At 47.7% G+C, this 20,320-nt stretch overlaps 1 long non-coding RNA gene across 1 annotated transcript; it reads left to right on the top strand.

Moving 5' to 3' along the window:
• The first annotated feature begins 613 nt into the window (after positions 1 to 613).
• Positions 614 to 6,085, top strand: LOC144223697 (uncharacterized). The gene is made up of 2 exons (XR_013332788.1): positions 614 to 1,056; positions 4,437 to 6,085. It is a non-coding gene; the product is annotated as an uncharacterized LOC144223697 (long non-coding RNA).
• Positions 6,086 to 20,320: the final 14,235 nt, after the last annotated feature.

The following is a 20,320-nucleotide window of genomic DNA, read 5'->3' as shown; positions in this document are numbered from 1 at the left end:
TACAGAGAACAAGCTGAGGGATGCTGGAGGAGAGGGGGATGGGCTAAATGGGTACGGGCATTAAGGAGGGCACTTGTTGGGATGAGCACTGGGTGTTGTATGGAGGTGATGAACACTAAATTCTATTCCTGAAACCATGATTACACTACATGTTAACTGGGATTTAAATTTTTTTTTAATTAATATAAATACAAGAAAATGGGCATAAAATGGGCAGCTATAAATATGTGTCCGATAAAGGAATGACAAGGAACCACATCCATCTAGTTACATGAATCCTAAAACCAGGAGAGCATATTCCATTTGTATTGCGCACAACCCAGCTCCCCGACACCCCAGCACCACCTGCTGCCCTCTGCTGGGTCCATTTCCAAGAAGCACGGACTCCTTGGAAGGCTAAAAGGCACTCTGACATGTAAAGTCAGGCCCGGTCTGATTTTCAGGACGAGAAACACGTCCATTTTTCCCAGTTGCGGCATGAGTCAGAGCAGCCACGGCGATCTCATGACCCAGGAATTCTGGGTCCTGGTGATTTCATGGTCCTGGTGATTACAGCTGGTGATCTGAAAACATCCACAAATATGACAAAAGAGCGCAGACGCTGCAGAGAAAGTCCACTCCAGTGGGCCTCCCATCACCCTGGCAGACAGACGGAGCAACTTAAATCTACATTAGGAAAACTGAACAAGAGCAGCACGATCACCTTTACTCTTCACTCATCTGGTATTTACTCAGCACCTACTATATGCCAGGCACTACTGCCTACCTCCAGGACGACTGGGAGGACAGGGGACGCGAACCCAGCCCAACCCCCCGCCCTGGGAAGACCTGCAGATTTCTGGGAAGAATCACCTCAACGTGCTCTGGCCCCTGTAATACACAGACCAGACCAGCCCTCTGGGTCGAGTGCCAAATGCCAGGGCAGATGTCTGCACTCCCTCCACCACCCAACTGACGTCTCGCACGGACCTTCTTTCACCTCCAAGGGGCCACAGACAAAAATATCCACAGTGACGGGCCACCAAGAAAACCGCTGATACAGATGAGTCACCCGAGGTGAGGAATGGCTCCCCTTGACCAACCTCGGGTCAGACCTAAAAGGCAAGCAGGGATTAGCCAGAACAGGCCACGCCGAGAGCAGGGGCAGGGCGCAGGGGGAACCGCAGAGGTCAAGTCCAGGAGGAAGGAGAGAAAGCATGACCCGAGGGAGGAAACAAAAACCTCTGAAGGGCTTTAGCAAGGGAAGGAAGGGCAGCAGCCTGGTTGGCTCCATGAGGGGCTCCGGAACAGGCTGTACGCAGGCGATGGAAGGGACTTAACGTGCGCTTTAGAAAGGTCGCCTTAGGTGCACTCAGTCGGTCAAGGATCCGACTTCGGCTCAGGTCATGATCTCACGGTCTGGGAGTTCAAGCCCCACGTCAGACTCTGTGCCGACAGCTCAGAGCATGATGGAGGCCGCTTCTGATTCTGTGCCTCCCTCTCCCTCTGCCCCTCCCCCACTCTTGCTCTGTCTCTGTCTCTCTTTCAAAAAATGAATACACATTAAAAATTAAAAAAAAAAAGAAAAGAAAGAAAAGAGAAAGGTTACCTCAGCAGCAGAGTAAATAGCAGAGCCGAGGCCAGCAGGGCATTCAGGGAGGCAATTGTCAGGGGAAGGGGCGCAAGTGAGAGAAGTAGAGAGTCAGGAGAAGGTCCAGCTTCCTGCCCAGGCAGCTGGGAACAGTGCTGCCCTCCATGTAACGGGGCTCACGGGCAGAACTCTTCCTTGGTGGGGAGGAGGTGGCAGAAAGGGGAAGCCACGGTGACGACGGTAACGAGGGGGGGCGTGTCTGGAGGTGTGCAGGAGGAGGCAGGCAGGCACATGGGTCCAAATCCAGACAAGATTCGGGTGGCAATAACCACCAAGGCCACAGGCATGGTCCCCTCCAGGGCCAGTGTGCAAGGCAGGGCGCTCAGCTGAGGTGACGCACCCTGAGGACACCAGCACTGGGGAGCTACGCGGCGGCAGAGGAGCCTGTGGCCTCCGATGGACACTGGGCGCTGGAGGAAGTGGGAGGGAAGCCAGGAGGGAGCAGCTTCCCAGAAGCCCGGGGAAAAGAGCACTCAAGACAGAAAGAGTGTGCAGACTGTGCCGTCCAAGGTCAAGAACGCCTGGACTAGGTGTGCCTGGGACTTCACACCGAGTTCAGTGCTGCTGCTGGGGCATAATGCGCTCACGTGCCTGAGGTCAGCAGGCCCAAGGAGAGGGGGGAGGAGGGTTCAGGGAGACCGGCAGCGAAGGGGAGGAAAGAGCCATGGCCACGGGAAAAAGAAGGTTCTGAAACGATGGGAGAGAACTGAGTATGTCGCAGGATGAGGGATGCAGTCCACACACGGGGCGAGGCTGAGGAGACAGAAAGAAGGACCAATCTTCCAAGGCGGGAGAGGATGGGGACCCACAGATGATGCAAATCAGCCTCAAGCAGGAAGAGGATCCCGCCTTCACTTCCCAGCAGATGGGACAGAAGAAGGGCCCTTAACATCCAGACACGAAGGTGAGGAGGCAGCAAGTCTGCCTGCTCCCGCTCACTCTGGCAGGGGCCAAGGGCTTGGGAAAGGCATGGAGAGTCTAGAAAAGTCCCTGTGGCACAAGGCAGAGAGAAAAGCCCAGGGAAACATCAACAACAGAGCAGAGCCTACAGCCCCGTGGAAGTTGCTTCACAGGGTCAACATGCTGGGTGACAAGGGATCCCGAAACTTCTCCAGCAGCCCTCGGCAGGCAGGCAGGAGTTCTGCCAGGCGGCACAAAGGAAGGACAACAGGTGCTCAGTGACAACAGGCTGGGGAGGAAGGGGGATGTGGGGAACCTGGGTGTGGAGAGGAAATGGGTACGAAGGGCTGGAAGGTCTGGAGTTCAAATCGCAGCGTGGTTATACTTAGGGTTTCAGAGGGGGACAGGTAACTTCAGGAGATGCCACGGTCCAGGCTGAGACCAGGGCAGTGGATAAAGCACGGAGGAGAGGCCTCCAATGAAGAGGACGTGGTCAAGGGGCTGGGTGGGTCCTCAGAATCCCAAATGATGCAGGAGGTCAGAGGAAGACAACCTTAAGCCAAAAGCCCTGGTCTTCCATGATGGGGGCAGAAGCCTGGGCACGGAAATAGAGGACAGGATACCGAAGTGTCACCAGCCCTGCGCCCTCCCAGATGCCTGCTGAGTGCCCGACAAGCAAGGAGGAAGCAAATCTTTCTATACGTCACGTGATTGAATCCCCACAATCATGCTACACAGTCTTATTCTATAGATGCAAAAACAGGCTCACTGGCGAAGAACTTTCCCAAGGTCACAAAGCCCAGACACACGGGACCCAGATTACGAGGTTCAGGCATCCGAACATCAATCTGCTTGGCCCTGCCGCATGCACCCAGAGACAGGGTAGATTACATTATTTATGCCCCAGCAATCACTTGTCCCCTTGCAGCGCTCTCTAATTGTGCCTCACACCGTCCCCCAGGAGGAGGGGTCAGGGGCCACGACTAACAAGCACAGGCTCTCCTCCTGAATAGCTCACTGTACTCGGAGATGGGAGGCCGCAGTAATTACCCACAGCTTATTAAAAAGAGCTCAGAATGTGATGTGCTAATAGTTCCAGAACAAACACATCGAAATACACTTTGAGGAAACCCTAGCCTAGAATTTATATTTCCAAAAGAGCTGACGTGATCATATTCTACCAGAAAAACCCCTTCCTTCCCCCATTCTCGAACAAAGCAGCCAGTGTTTTCATTCAATGCCAATGGGGTTTTGTTTTTAAGGAGGGCTGCAGGCTACCAACCACACCGTGTTTAGGGAGTTAAAAATATTGGCGCCACAGTCTTGGGGTGACAGAAAAAAACTTGAGGAAGTAAAATAGGACAATAGTCTGGTGGCCAACATTCATAAGTGAAATGGCCATCAGCATTAACTTGGCTTTTTAAAAAAAATTTTTTTTGATGTTTATTTTTTGAGAGAGAGAGAGAAAGAGTGTAAGCAGGGGAGGGGCAGAGAGAGGGAGACACAAAATCTGAAGCAGGTTCCAGGCTCTGAGCTGTCAGCACAGAGCCCAGCGCGGGGTTCGAACTCATTGACTGAGAGATCATGACCTGAGCTGAAGTTGGGGGCCGGCCCAACCAACTGAGCCACCACTCAGGCGCCTTGATTCTTCTACTTTTTTTTTTTTGTAATGTTTATTTTTGAGAGAGAAAGACAGAGAGCGAGTGAGGAGGGGCACAGAGAGAGAAGGAGACAGAGGATCTAAAGTTTGCTCTGTGCTGACAGCAGAGAGCCCAATGTGGGGCTCAAACTTGGCAGCCATGAGATCATGACCTGAGCCGAAACTGGACACTTAACCGACTGAGCCACCCAGGCACCCCAGCATTAATTTGGTTCCTAATAACCAGGCATTTATTTATTTATTCAGATGCCAATAAGACACAGTGGAAAGGCCAAGGAGAGAAGTGTTCAGAGGTTGGAAAGAAGCCTGTGAGTGTTGACACTCCAGGTGATTCTCACACTGCACTTGGCGAGACTCGCCTGGCCATGCACAGCCCGGGGTGATGGGCAGAGGAATTGTAAGCCCCACAGCCACTACCTGGAAGACAGCAGCACAGTCTGGAATACCCAGGCATGCCCCACTCATCCTGGCTTACTGCAACCCCAAAATAAGCTGGACTCTTGTACTGATTATTCTTACCATACCCCACCAGAAAGCACCAAGATCTCTCCTCAAATATTTCAGATTCCAAGAGAATGTACCTTCCAGATTCTCTACTGATAACCTCAGTGGCGGCCCTACTTGAAGCATGAGCGGATCCTTTTCAAAGCAACCTGCTAAGCATTCCTAACTCCGTCCCTCCGAGCCTGCAGGTGAAGGAGCAGAATCCTCTCACTCACTTCCAGGGAGCTGAGGCAGCGATGGATTTTGTCCCCATGCCAAGTCCCAAGTCTTCCTTCCTTGCAGGGAGGAAAATAATCTCAGATTATGAGGTAAGCAAGCATGAGGACGATAAACCTTGGATCAGCTGTTAAAGATTTTTCTAATCTTCCTGGTTCCTGAAATTCTGATGCTCACTGGAGAAAATGCTATCACCTGCACCGTGAGGAAACTGACAACATCCCCCACGACCCCACTCTCATTTATAAGAGAAGCATTTTTAAAATAGTACATTTCAAAAAAGGCGCTATATCCAGATACAGACTAAGCAAATTTGCAACACACACGAAGGAAACATTGGAATCGCTTGAAGAATCTTTGGGAATTTTTCAATGTGGAAAACTCAAATCGCTACGGTTCACTATAATCAATTCTTACTGATGCTGTGCCCTGGGTCACACTGTTCCTTTTCCTCTTTGATCTGTTCAATGGTGACTTCATGCTGGATGAGCTGGAATGAAGTGTGAGATTCACCTGCTTCCCTCTGCCCAGAAGAGCGCCTTCTCAGCTATAGAAGAACACGGCATTCTTGTTCCTCTCAGCCTTCAGCTCAGGCTTGAGATGAAGAGGCTTCCACTCATTTCTTTGGGTAAACTTTAGCCCCAGCAGCCCCTACTAACCGCTTAACCAACCAACGACACAGAATGACTTGTAACACCAGGTGTTTTAAGCCTGTACCAACACAGAACCCTATCCCCCCTCCCTGTTCCCACACCCCCGCCCTCCACACAGCAGCTGGGGGCCCCATGCAAAAGGTAAATCCGTTCACATCATACCCCTCCCCGATCAGAATCCTCCAGTGGCTTCCTTCCAATCATACTCAAAATAAAGTCTCAGGGAGCCTGGATGGCTCAGTCAGTTGAACATATGACTCTCGGTTTCAGCTCAGGTCATGATCCCAGGGTCTGAGCCCTGCATCAAGCTCAGTGCTGAGTGTGGAGCCAGCTTAAGATTCTCTCGGGGCACCTGAGGCGGTTAAGCATCTTACTTCAGCTCAGGTTATAATCTCATGGCTCATGAGTTCGTGCCCTGCATCAGGCGCCTGGAGACTGTTTGGAATCCTCTGTCCCCATCTCACTCTCTCTCTGCCCCTTCCCTGTTCATGCTCTCAAAAACAAATAAACATTTAAAAACTTTTTTTAATAAAAAAAAGATTCTCTCATTCTCTCCCTCTGCTCCTCTCCCCTACTCTCTCTGCTAAATAAAATGAAAAAATAAACTCTCAACACCTGACCACAGCCAGGCAGACCCAGTGGGATGCAGGCCTGTCCTGACCATCACCATGTCCACTTTCCTGGGGGTCAGGGGAGGGGTGCCCTGTATTGCAGCCATACCCACCTTCTTGCAGAAGCTTGGCACTTAGTGCTTGCTCTGCCAGGGAGGATGCTGTGCTCCCTATTTTCCCATGGCTCATTCTCCTCCCCACTCTGGGGTATTTGCTCACCCATAACCTCCCTAAGCATGCCTTCAAGGCCACTCCAGCCTCCGTCACCCTCCCCTCCCTATCGTCCATAGTCACTACCTGGCATTACAACCTACCCCTGCCGCTCTTTGCTGTCTCACTCCCCGGCCCCCAGACCTGGGCTGTCCAGGTTACAGCCATCCCTCAATGCCTGGCCCAGGGAGGCCACTCAGCACACACTTACGTGCACTCTTCTAACCAGATCTCCGGCTCCTCACCCTGCCTAGAAGGCACTGACCGCAACCAAAGCAGATGCTTACCTGCTGAAGACCTAGGAAATCAGAACGTTTCTGGGATACACGTAAGCTGCTCAGCAAATAAACTGCCGTGTGGCATGTAGACATGTCAGTGTCCTCCCCAGCCTGGAGTCACGGCCCCTGCCCTTACCAGTCTGTAAGAGCTGGGGCGGCCACCATGGGAAAAGGCTTCCTACTTTAGGATTCCCATTCTTCAGATAAAGTCAGGGAAATGAAAAAAGGCCATTCTTGGCTTTCTTTCTCAATCTCTGAATGAGCAGAGAAATCAGTAAGGCTAATTAAGTCTAGTTCAGTATCTTCCTTCCTGTGCGGATCTCATGCTATAGTTTGGGTTTGGGCTTTTTTTTTTTTTTTTACAACAAATTGTTAATATCCAATAAAGTGTTTTTTCTAAAATAGTTACATTTACTTCCATTCGGGGGAAAAATACCCAGGTTATATAGAAGTTTTTCTTAACATCTATTTCTGACAGTTGTAGCCATTATTAGAATAAGATACGGTGCTGATACACGTATTATTTCATTATTTTTGAAATTCAACTATGATCAATTTGTGTCATAGCTACAAAAGTAATATAAATACTTCAAAACATCAGCAGTTTGAAATGAACACAAGGAAACTTCTATAATGAAGCTTGCAACACTTTGAGCTTTAAAAATATACATTGAGGTCCTATCACTCAACAGCGCATTCCCTGCAGAGATTCAGTGCCCCCGGAACAAAAACTTAAGTCAATCAGATCCGGACTCTACCTTGTGTTTCCCAGCTCAGATGCTATACTATAAAAATGAGGGGCAAGGGAAGGGCCACGTGGAAGCTTTCTGATAAAAGTTGGACAGTGAGACCCAGGATGAGGGTGGCAGGAGAGGTCAGCGGCCGAACAACAAGGCACAACTGTGTGCAAAAGTGAACGGAAAGCGCAGTGCCCTGGCCAAGTCCTCGTATGTCCAGTCCCAAGGGCCCCAGAGACACTGCCGTGCCCCAGGGGCAGAGAGATAAGCAAGCTAACCGTGCCGTTTAAAACAGGCTCCTGGCCAGACCATCTCCAGTGTTCTATCACCCTCGGACTTACCTGCACTCCTTATACTTTCTACGCAACGCCGAGGCTCACTTTTAACCTAAAATGGGCACACTTTCTCCACGTGCCCCTCTGTCCTTTCTCGTCCCACAAATGGTTAAATAAGAGAGCCTCAAAAGAGGGAAGAAGGAAGTATAGGAGGGAGGGACAGAGAGAGGGCTTGGGGGGAGTGGGAACAGCTCGGAAATAGAAACAGGGAGGGACAGAAAGAGAGAGAGACAGAGACAGAGAGAANGGGGGGGGAGGGAGGAGAGAAAGACAAATGGTAGAGAGAGAGAAAGAGAAAGACAAAGAGGGACAAAGAGACAAGCAAACACAAAGAAAGAGAAAGACAAGGCACAGCGGAGAGAGCAAGTGGCACCGAGAGAGAGAAGAAGGAGGGAAAAGTTCGCGGGGAAAAGCAGTGATGTGTTTCATGGAAAAGCTATCTGTTACCCAGGCGCTCCTTTTCCATGTACTGTATTATGCCATATGTGGGAAGTGAACAAGGCTGGAACTCCGCCTAAGAACATCTGCCCCGGACTTTAAAAGCCCTAATAATAGCACAGCTGGTGTCCCCAGCCTAATGAGCTCACTGCCCACGTGACCGCTCCTTCCCCAGCAGCTCCTCCCCAGAGAGGAGGCGGCCGACAACGGCCAGTCCCCACCTCTCTGCCCTCCCTCCTCCCCTGCTCTCCGCTCCCTTTCCCAAAACCAACCCTCCCCCGCCCCCCCACTTTCCTAAGTTACTCTGATCTAGCAGTTCCTTTGAACGAAAGGCACAGCTCAGAAATAAAAGCTAGGACGCCACTACAAATCTTCTGGACATTAAAAGGATCATTGTTACGCCAATAAATCCACAGCTTGGATGAAACAGGCAAATTCCTTGAAATACAGAACTTAACCAAAACTAATACAAGAGATCTGAATGACCCGATGTTTGTTAAAGCAATGGAAGTCCTCATGAGAACCTTTTCCAGATACCAGGAAAGGTCGGTATGCCACCAGGCGTGCCTTACTGCCAGGGTACAGGGTAGGGGCTGAGGCGGATGCTCTCTGGTGGGGAGGCTCTCAGCCAGCTTGACTTTCCCACTGACCACTGCGTGTTGCTAGGAGAAAACTACGCGCAACAAAATTGGAAAGGGGCTGGGGAGGATGTGAACAAAGAAGTGCAGTTTTAAAAGGCTGGGAAGCATTACCCCTCCCTGGTGTGTATATATATATATATTTTTGGAACTAATTCCCAGATAGTACACTTTTAAAAGTCCTCTAATATTCCGAAGAACCTATACTTAGCATCAGGAAGGGCAAGCATTTCAGCCTCTAAAGGGAAGACTATTGGAATAGGTCAGTCGGATGAACAGGAGACTCTAATTGGCACTGATACCGTATCCATAGCAATTGGAAGAGGAGCTAAAAAATCTGGGACCTCTCTCTCTCTCAGTCCAGGCAATACGTCCTGACCACAAAGAGGAACCAAATAGACATGACACATGGGACTTATTCACCAGAAAGAGACAAAAAGAAGGCCACATTTCAGAAACCATGCTCGGTAATGATGTACCATAGCAAGGATGTGTTTGTAAGCACGCAGTCCAGAGGCTAGGAAATCACTAGATTCTGCCCTGCCCACTAGGTAATGTTATCAACAGCCATCACACAATTAGCTAAAAAGTGGCAACTGTTAATTTTTTTCTACTATTAAACACTGTGACACACTAAAAGACAGCACTTTCCATCTCATGAATGCCATGAGCCAATGATCTAAGCTCAACAATTTCCGATTTTCATTCAGAGCGTCAAGCCACTCTTGCATTAAGGTAACACTACAAAATCCACAAAAATGTAAAAGAATGACTGCAGTATTTGAAAGACCATCGTAAGTGCCTTTGTACGTTATTTCCTTCTCAGAGTGCCAAATACACGGAGGAGAATTCTTTGTAGGACACAACACAGTTGTCTGCATTCACAAAACATGAAAAGCATTAACAGAATCAGCTGCCATTCAGTCTTTACCAACCTGCTCTTTCGCTTTTCACTCTTTTGGGGTTTTTTTGTTTTTGTTTTTTGTGGGTTTTTTTTGTTCCCTTTTTAATAGTTTATTGTCAAGTTCGTTTCCATATAACACCCAGGGCTCATCCCCACAAGTGCCCTCCTCCATGCCCATCACCCTCCTCCCCTCCCCCCACACCCATCAGTCTTCAGTTTGTTCTCAACATTCAATAGTCTCTCTTGGTTTGCCTCCCTCCCTCTCCCCACCACGTCCCCCCTTCTTTTCCCCCATGGTCCTTCTGAATTGACATCCAGGCTAAGACTCTGGTTCTCAAGCCCCACGCTCCTCCTGCCCCATCACTGGGCCCACGACAGTGCCCTCCAAGCCGTGTGGGAGCACGAGACCGAAGGAAAAACACCAGTGATACTGATTCTACCTTTATTACAAACGCTGATATTTTGTTCGTCACAGATTTCTTGGCATTTTTTTTTTTTTTAGAAACACTGCACTAAAATATCATTTATCTTGATGACTTAAATTCTGTACCTTAGGCAAGTGCCTCTATCATTGCACCCAAGGTCTGGCCCTGGGCAACTATGATCACAGCACACCCTGTGTGAACCAAAGAAAAAACGCTAAACACCCAGGCTTCATTAGCGGCCCCGAAGACTGGCGAACAGCTGCCTTGAGGGCCATCTACCAGGGGTGCGTGTGTACGCTCTACATGACTCCAAGGTGGGGTGGGGGGGGAATGGGATGAAAACCACAGGTTAGGGCACTGGTAAAATCGGTGGAACTATATTACACCATGTTGCATTAAAATCTAATTGTGGCCAAATTAACTAGAACCTTTAATTGTCTTATGCATGCAGTGCCATAATTTTTACATACCTATCCACCTTGCACGGTCAATGCCTCCTTATAGGTAGCTACCACTCTTATGATCCTTACTATGGGATAGTTTAGCTGGTTTTTGAACTTCCTGAAAATGGAATCCCATACACTTTTGTTTCTGGTCTCCTGGGCTCAAGTATTAGTATTTCATTCCTTTTTATTGCTGAGTAGTGTTTCATTATATGGAACAACCATGATTTGTTTATACAGTGACTAGGGAATAGACATTTAGGTTTTTTCCAGTTTGGGGCTAACATGAGTAAAGCTGCTACTAACCAAGAAGACAGCATGCGTTTCTGTTGAATATACACCCAGGAGTGAATCTTTGGGTCAAAATGTATATGGTCAACTTTAGTAAATACTGCCTGTTTTTTTTTTGCCAGTTTTTTTTTTTAAGTTTGTTTATTCTGAGAAAGAAAGAGGGAGTGCATGTGCATGGGTGGGGAGAGGGAAAGGGAGAGAGGAATGGGGGGGAGAGAGAGAAAGAGAGAGAGAGAATGAATCCCAAGCAGGCTCCACACTGCCAGCACAGAACCCAATGGGGTTCGAACTCATGGACAGTGGAATCATGACCTGGGCTGAAACCCAGAGTCAGATGCTTAACCGACTCAGCCACCCAGGTGCCCCAATATTGCCAATTTTCCAAGTGCTTGTTCTTCTGTGGCTGAGCTGCATGAGATTTCCACTTGTTCCACATCCTCCTCAGTCAGATTGCTTATTGCTTATTGTTTCCACAGTGGTGGAGCTGCAGAAGTTATCTTTGCAAAAGCAAGCAATTTCTAATTCCCTCCAATTTTACCGTGCTTCTATAGCTGCAACAACACACACTGTAAAGCGTCAAGTTAAATGTGTAAGAATCACAAGAAAGTGCAGCCACGTCTCTAATTCAGAGCCCACTAATTACGGGACATCACAAAACATGGACGAGAATACATGATACTTGGCAATGAAACCTGCCAATGTTCGTGAACGCTTGAGGCCTTGTAGACAACACATTACTGCAAGTTATTTCCAAGGCCAGGCCAGCACCCGCTCTGATACAACTTTACAGATATTTTCATACCAACTAAGTAGAAACAAACCCAAAGTACATTTTAGCTGTTATCGTACTTCGCCCCTCACAGGAGAGTGACCCCACGAGCCCCACGCATCACGGCAAGAGCGCGCTCTCCCCCTGCACTTCTGGTCTCCTCCTGAAGGACTTCTGGGAGTTGTTCTCCCCAAGACATTACTACGATCCACACGGCGATGGCCCCCAAACCCTAGCCTCACCCCCAGATCTTTCTTCCTCAGGTGCAGACATTCCACTGCCTTAAACACCTCCCCTAGGGGAGGGCACTCAACAATAAACTATATTAAAAAAAATAATAAATTAGAAAAAAACACACCACCTCCACTAGGGAATCTCAAAAGCACATCCAACTCAGCACGTTCAAACCAGGATCCCACAGGTGCTAACCCCAGCGTGAGTGAGTTATCATGACTGAATTAACCCAATTCAATAATCTCAGCCTCATCTTTGAGGCCACCCCTCCCTAACTCTACCACCGTCTCTTCAAAGACATGGCAAGCCAGGTGACCCAGAGGAATCCACTCCTTTCCATCCACGCTATCGCTCACTCACTGCCCAGCTGAAGTCACCACCCTCTTTTCACCTGTAGCCACGCTAGAGCTTCCACACAGGGCTGTCCCTCCGGTGGCAGATTAGCCCTGAGAGCCTGAGGCCACACACCTGCCTGGGCACCCTCACAGAGTGAAGCCAGCCATCTCCCCTCGTGACACCCCACCCTGCCATGGGCCTTCTCTTCGAAACGTCTACATCCCGGTCCTGCCCTACTCAACACACGTGGGTGCAGCTTCTGAGGCTGCGAGGGAAAGTCTCATGCGAGATTGTGCTGGGCTTCTCTGCCACACTGCCTCTTCCATCAGTATATGAAAGATTACCAAAAAGGATAAAAGTCTGATGATGAAGTAACCAAACTCTCTATTCTCTTTGTTCCCTTCCACAGGGTATCGTTTCTAGTATCAAGAGCATTAGCTCAGCTCAAAGTTTTTCACGGTAACATCCAATAGTTGCTATGGCATTCCTCTCGTAAGCTCTTAATAACACAAACTATTTTCCTGTCTTCCAAGTACAGTATCAACGCACCTACTGCATCGGACAACAGTTTAGTCTATTTTCCCAGTGATGTGCTTGTTGTATCTTTTATCTCCTGTTACAATATTAAACATTTTCTATTTGTTTTCTCAGATAGAGATTTTCTCAAAAGATTTAATGCCAAACTATGCTTCTTCCACAGGAGACCTTTGAAATGTCTTGATGTTTGTGTCCAAATATCACGTCCAAAGTGATTTCTCTGATGCCTTGGGATCCATGAAAAGTTAACCTTTTCTCCCCAAAGCCAAAGGAGGTAACTTAATGGTCAGGTGAGCAAAAGCCACAGCCCACATCAGTGGCTCAAGTCATGGGAGCTATCCCTGTTAGTACCATAAAAATGAAGGCCAACTCATACCCTCGGGGTGTGGCATGGAATGTGTGCTCCGAAATTATTTGTGGGTGAACGGATTATAAGGAGTTCAACAACAATTACAATGGCTGACACAAAATGTTTACTAAGAGCCAAGCACACATATTGGTTCATGTAATCCCCTTAATAACCATATGAGGTTATCATACAAGTTAATGATTCAGAAGCTGGCTGCCATAAACAGGAGTTGTTTGCCAGGCTCAACACATCTAACCCTGAAAAAGCACCAACCTTAAAGGGAAAAAAAAGAACATGGCTTCAAAGGTATCAATAGTGTGCTGCAGTTTATCCACATTGTCAAGTCCGTAGGATTTTTTTTTTTTAACAAATGAATGGAAATAAAGCTACCCCCCACTCAAGTACAAAAAAAACTACTGTACAATTCCCACAGCATTTAAAATATATTCTAGATAAAATTTTGAAATGAAATACCCGCCGCCTGGATGACACTGTTTTCTTCTCTCCTATGAAAGCCAGGGAACCAATGGTCTCAGAAAACTGCGTCCAACACTCACAGACACGGCGCCAGTGACTCATGCATGTCACAAATTGCTCATTTTCCTTCTTCCCACCTTTCCTCAAAATCATTACGCTGCTATTCCTGAATCATAGGTTTGGTTTTTTTTGTTTGTTTTCTTGGTGTTTTTCATCCTCTGGCACAAAGCTGACCAATGCCAACTATGTCACATTACAAGAATCTGCTTGTCCCTTTAGTTTAAATAAACCTCCAATTCTCTTCCAAGGTTTGAAACTCTGCAATGCGGGCAAAGCCCACGTTTTTGGACCACTCTTTTAATTAAAAAAAAATAATGGCCCTGATGTTACAACCGTACTGTCAGATCTCTGCAGATATCAGACCACCAAACACCCCCCACTCAAAGCCACAGTCCAACAGGCAAACCAAATTTGTTCTAAGAAGGCTGGACTCAAAATTGCAGAAGGTGGCTTTCTATGGTTGCCCACCTTGTTCCCCCAACTCACACACACCAATCTCCATTCAAAATTAAAAAGGAGAGGGAAGAATGGAAGGAAAGACCATCAACTCACAGACGGCAGCTTCAAGAAACCTTACTAATCCGAGTCCCCCCACACTTACTAAGTAAATTCAATGGGATGCCTGCAGAGTTAAACGGTAATTAGGAGCCAGGACAGAAGCAAGAGTTCTACCTTTCAGGCATTCCNAAAGGAAAGTGACTTAAAAGAAACAACCCAAAACAACAACAACAACAAATGAACAAAGAGGCACCTGGGTGGCTCAGTCAGTTAAGCGTCCAATTTCAGCTCAGGTCATCATCTCACAGTTCGCGGGTTCGAGCCCCTCATCGGGCTCTGTGCTGACCGCTCAGAGCCTGGAGCCTGCTTCAGATTTTGTGTCTCCCTCTCTCTCTGCCCCTTCCCCACTCATGTTCTGTTTCTCTGTGTCTCAATAATAAACATTAAAAAATTGTTTAAAAGAAAAAGAAAACAAAGAAAAAAACAAAACCAAAACTGAAAATACCAAGTGTTGTGAGGATGTAGAGAAACTGGAACCCTTGTGTGTTCCTGGCAGGACAACAGAATGATTCAGGGACCAAGATAAAAGGACTGGTGCTTCCTCAAAAATGAAACAGAATTAGCACTGGATCCAGCAATTCCACCTGTGGGTACGCACCCAAAAGAAGGTTAAGCAAGGCCTCAAACAGATATTTGTACATCCATGTTCACAGAAGCATTATTCACAATGGCCAAAAGGTTGAAGCAACCTAAGCTACAAAGAACGATGAATGGATAAATAAAATGTGGCATGGACACACAATGGGATATGATTTGGCCTTAAAAAGGAATGAAGTTCTGGGGCGCCTGGGTGGCTTAGTCAGTTAAGCGTCCGACTTTGCTTAGGTCATGATCTCGCGGTTCGTGGGTTCGAGCCCCGCGTCGGGCTCTGTGCTGACTGCCAGCTCAGAGCCTGGAGCCTGTTTCAGAGTCTGTATCTCCCTCTCTCTCTGACCCTCCCCTGCTCACGCTGTCTCTCTCTCTCCTAGAAATAAAAATATTAAAAAAAAAATTATTCTGTAAAAAAAAAAAAAGGAATGAAGTTCTGGTCCATGCTACAACAATGGATGGACCTCAAAGACATTATGCTAAGTGAGAAAAGCCAGGTACGTAACAACAAACTGTAGGATTCCTCTTATATGAGGTACCTGGAGAGGCAAACTCATAGAGATGGAAAGCAGAACGGTGGTGGCCTGAGGCTGGAGGGACAGGGGAACTGGAGTTAGTGTTTAATGTGTGCACAGTGGCAATTGGGGAAGAGGAGGAAGTTCTGGGGATGGGTGACCATGATGCCTGCACAGCGATGTGAATGTATTTAACGCCATGAAAGTGTCCACTGAGAAATGGCTACAATGTGAATTTTGTTATATATATTTTACAACTCTTTTTTTAAATTTTTAATGTTTTCCTTATTTTTGAGAGAGAGAAAGAGAGAGAATCAGGGCGAGCAGGGGAAGGAAGGACAGAGAGGAGGGAGACACAGAATCTGAAGCAGAGTCCAGGCTCTGAGCTGTCCGCACAGAGCCCAACACGGGGCTCGAACTCAGGAGAACTGGGCGATCAAGACCTGAACCGAAGTCTTGACTGAGCCACTCAGGTGCCCCTGACCTCAACTCTTTAAATAAAGAAATACAACATGGCCAACACATTAGATATTTCATCTCCCAGTCTGGGGTCTTGGGCCCCTCTGGGGCAAGAAGAGAATTTTGCAAAGACGCATTCTTGGTGCCCAGCCCTACATGAGGTCACGGAAGGAGCACCATAGGCCAAAAACTCTGTAGCTGCTGGGAAAGCAGGAGGGGAGAAGAGAGGGTGAGGAAGGTTACACATATACTGGAGTCAGATCCACCTACCTTCTGTCTAGCTTCCACTCTGTCACTCTGTCTAGTAATGTCCCATGACCTGGCACAATAAAGAGGCAGCGAGCGTGTGGTAGATTCTTCAACTTCATGGCTAGAACATAGGAAGAACAGCTGCTCCGGCATATTTTTAAGAACTCCAAACACCACCCAATGTTTTAGGCGTGCACTGCGGCAGGGAGGGTAAACAACTGGCCACATTCTGGACTGCTTTTCCTCGCTGACTGAGAGCGACAGTGCGTCCCTTCCCCACCCACCCCGGGTCTTCCCGTTGTACAGTGCACTGCCCACAGTGAAGGGAAGGGTGGGCACTGGGGAGGGAACAGGTTCATCGATCTCTTCCAAGAACCCCTCCCTGCCCCTTTCCCTTCACGGGGAGGGCAAGAGGTTGAATCCAGCTCTGGGCACCAGCGCTCCTGAGTGCGCAGGGGACAAGCACGTACCGGCCACTTGTTCTTCCCAACATCCGCCAAGTCTGGCCTTGTGCATGGCGGAAGAACATTCTGGAGAACCCCAAAGAGGTAAAGAGGTCTCTGAGCATCAATACTGCCGGGGATATGTTTAAACGGCAGATTCAGATTTAGCAGGTGCGGGGCAGGGCGTGACGCTCTGCAGGTCAACAAGCGCCAGGTGAGGCTGGCTGGCCGTGCAAGTCCACCTGCCACAGGTTGGGTGCTGAGGCCTTAAGCTTCTGCAACGAGCTGGGTCCGGCACAGCAGGGACCAGAGGTCAGGCGCTACCGCAACAGTCAGGCTCTCCCTCTACTGAACATCACCCTCTTCCGCCCAGGCCACGGCCACGTGGTCCCACCATAAATCTGGACTCTTGGTCCCTTTTGGCATAAACAGCATCAGTGAAATTTTTTTCCCTACAGCCTCCCAGGAAAAATTCCCCAAAGGTCTTCTGACAACTTCAAGGACTGAACTACAAATGCACTCATTGCCCACCTGCTCCCTCTGGTTCTAATTCATGATTCAAGCAAACTCATGATTCACATAAGTGAAGCCAAACCTATTCTAACATTCTAGGGAGACTGCTGATGTTTGACCACATCCCCAAATGGAAATTATTTAATAAGGAACATAATAATAAAAGGAGGCAAGCCTACACTAGATCATGCCTTCTCAACTTGTTGCAAAACTTGAGTGGTGAGAGCTGGCGGAATGCTTCTATCAAAAACCCCCAGCCCCACGGCATCTGCTCTTGATGTTAAAGAACTGCCTAGAAGGACTGTTTTATTTTACCAAAACAACCAGAGGAACTGATGGAGAACTCGGAGAATCCCAGGGCTCTCCATGCGCATAGATGCTTTTTCTCCCCAAACAGAGAAGGAAAATCAAAACCCTCACCCTGGTTCTAATTAATACCCATTTTAAGTGACATATACAAACTTGCATCTATGTAAACCAATGCAGGATTTGCTAACAGCTCATCTGTGTGAACGTAATCCAGGAGCCAGCAGCATTTTTTAATCAAAATAATCTAACAGGATGCCTGGGTGGCTCAGTCGATTAAGTGTCTAACTCCTGATTTCAGCTTAGGTCATGATCTCACAATCTGTGAGATCAAGCCCCACATCAGGCTCTGCAGTAGCAGTACAGAGCCTGCTTGGGATTTTCTTTCTGTCTCTGTGTCTCTCCCCCTCCCACGCACGTTAATCTCTCAAAATAAATGAAGTTAAAAAAAACAATCTCACTATCTAGTAACTAAGTCTAATTATCAAGGAGGAGTGCAGTAAAGAATGCAGTGGTCCGAATGGTATGACACAAGGAATACTTTTCAGAAAAAGTCAAATCACCTGACCCACAGGTTCACAGTTATTTTCAACAAATTCTTGGGGGTGGGGAGGGGAGATTTCAAAGTCCCCTGTATACCCAGAGTATGGTCTTCCTTAACATTCAAATCTAGATAATTTATATTCTGGTGGTTCTTTAATACCTCCCTTCAAAGCTGGAGCATCCTTTTCGGCTCGTAATACGAAATCCATGTCCTCTAGGGAGGAGATTACTTCTGCTTTTAAAAGTCCTGGCACATCAGAAAGTCTGGAACTAGCAAAGCCCCTAGAAATAATCCAGCTCAAAGATTCTCAAATCAGAGTACACATGCTGCAGGGACCCCCAAGAGCCTGAGCGGGAAAAAGGTGCATCCTTCTGGAGTACTTTTGACTCAAGGGGGCAACTTAAAGCATTTTTTACATTAAAACAGATGAAGCTTGCATTCTATTCCCCATTAAAGGGATCATTAAACACACACTGAAAAATTCACAGACACATACCAGAAACCTCAGGCTGTGCCCCCAAATCCCTTTTTCCAGAGTTCCTTTGCCCCAAAGGTTATGGGGCAAGCTTAAGAAATACCAATATAACTCATTTCACAGCTTGAGACACTGAGGCCAAAGATTCCCAAGGCCGTGAGCGGTCGCTAGAAGATGTCACTGCCATGGGGTGGGTGCCTGGGTGGCTCAGTCGGTTAAACATCTAACTCCTGATTTCAGCTCAGGTCATGATCAGGCGGCTCGTGAGTTTGGGCTGTATCCAGCTCTGTGCTGATGGTGCAAAGCCTGCTTGGGATTCTCTCTCTCAAAATAAATAAATAAACTTAAAAACAAAAACGAAGTCACTGCTATTTGTTAGTCTCCAAAGAAATTTACAGCCCTCTTCCCACTAACCAGGTGAGGCTGAGAGCAGTCCTTCCTCAAATGCGGGACCAGAAGCCCAAACAAGGATGTTAAGAGCTCGCCTTCCACCTGGGTTCCACCCTGTTCGACCTCAGGTGCACTAACAAACACATAATTAAATGAGCTTCTCAATGAATCATAAAGCCACATGTCTCTTCACAAAACACATGTCAAAGCATCTCTTTAAGCAGCTGCACATCACTGGAATTATACATAGCTCAGAGGCATCCGGATTTACACGTGTGCTATTAGGTACTGTCTCTTCACTAAAACTTTGAACTTTTCAACACTGCAGGTGGCCTCCATTTGGATACACTTAATAAGAAGGCAAGTCAGAATAGGTAATACTTGTTCAAAAAGAAGGGGAAAAATGGGGGAGGAAGCAGAAGACCCATTCAACAGTGTGTGTAGACAAAAGACACTCTCTCAAGACCATAAAATAAAATCTAAGAATGTACATGAGATGGTCGACTCAAGAGTCACCTAACAGGGCGCCAGCGTGGCTCAGTTGGTTAAGCATCCGACTTCAGCTCAGGTCATGATCTCACAGTTCCTGAGTTCGAGTCCCATGTCAGGTTCTGTGCTGACAGCTCAGAACTGGAGCCTGCTTCAGATTCTGTGTCTCCCTCTCTGTCCCTCCCCAGCTCACGCTCTCTCTCAAAAATGAATAAAGTCTAATAAAAAAAAAAGTCACCTAACAATTACAGAGACCTACTGTGTGCAAGGTCAGAGGCAGGGGCTCAGAAAGCAATGCCTGAGAGTCCACCTCCGACGTGGAAGCAGGTGCTGTTGGTTTGGAAACTGAAAGTTTAGCAACTCCTTTCAATCCTTTCAATGCAAAAAGAGAAGTATCACTCTTTTACTTTATTAAAGAGCCCTTTAAATTATCTGATTTGACCTTCTTAGTAAGCCTATATGAATGATGGTAATTGGTATTATAATATCTGCTTTATTATCCCTGTGAGGGCTGAGAAAAGTTACCAAGTCACATACCTAATCACGTTGCAATGAGACCTGAAAACCTTCCATGTCATGTAGTCAAACTTTTACAAACACTTTCATTGAAAACACTCTTTAATAATAATTACAGGGAAATTTAATAATTATTACAGGGAAAACCAGGTCAGAGAGGTTACATCAGGCCCCAAGGTCACACAGCCAGTAAAGAGAGAGGGGCTGGAATATGAATCCAGGTTTCCCAGTCAAAGGCCTGTGTCCTTTTAGAAGGATCCTCAGCAACAGGCAGGGCAGGGTAGAGACACCCTCCAGGAAGAGCCAGGGAAACCAAATCTCACAGGCTGGTGGGGAGGCAAACAGCCACCAGCTCTCACTAGGGCCAAGGTGAGGCCAACTCTTGCCAAACCTGCTGCCCATGGACATGGGCTTTCTAACCCAGCTCATCATCCCGGATCCCTGCTCAGCTCTCCAGGTGGCTCGGCCCACGCTTGCCTGAGCACCTCTGTGATAAGGCGGTGGTCAGAGACCAAAGGGCACACGAGTGTGATCTTTCCAGAGAGAGAGAGAGATGCCATCTGTCACTCCAGGACCAACTCGGAACCTGCCAGCGAGGCGTCTTTCTGTCTTCCTCCACTGGAACGGGGACACCCTCCCA

Source organism: Crocuta crocuta, unplaced genomic scaffold, assembly GCF_008692635.1.
Source record: "Crocuta crocuta isolate KB4526 unplaced genomic scaffold, BGI_CrCroc_1.0 scaffold70, whole genome shotgun sequence".
NCBI classification, from domain to species: Eukaryota; Metazoa; Chordata; class Mammalia; order Carnivora; family Hyaenidae; genus Crocuta; species Crocuta crocuta.
The sequence above is the reverse complement of the archived record's forward strand: the minus strand, read 5'-3'. Positions and strand labels throughout refer to the sequence as shown.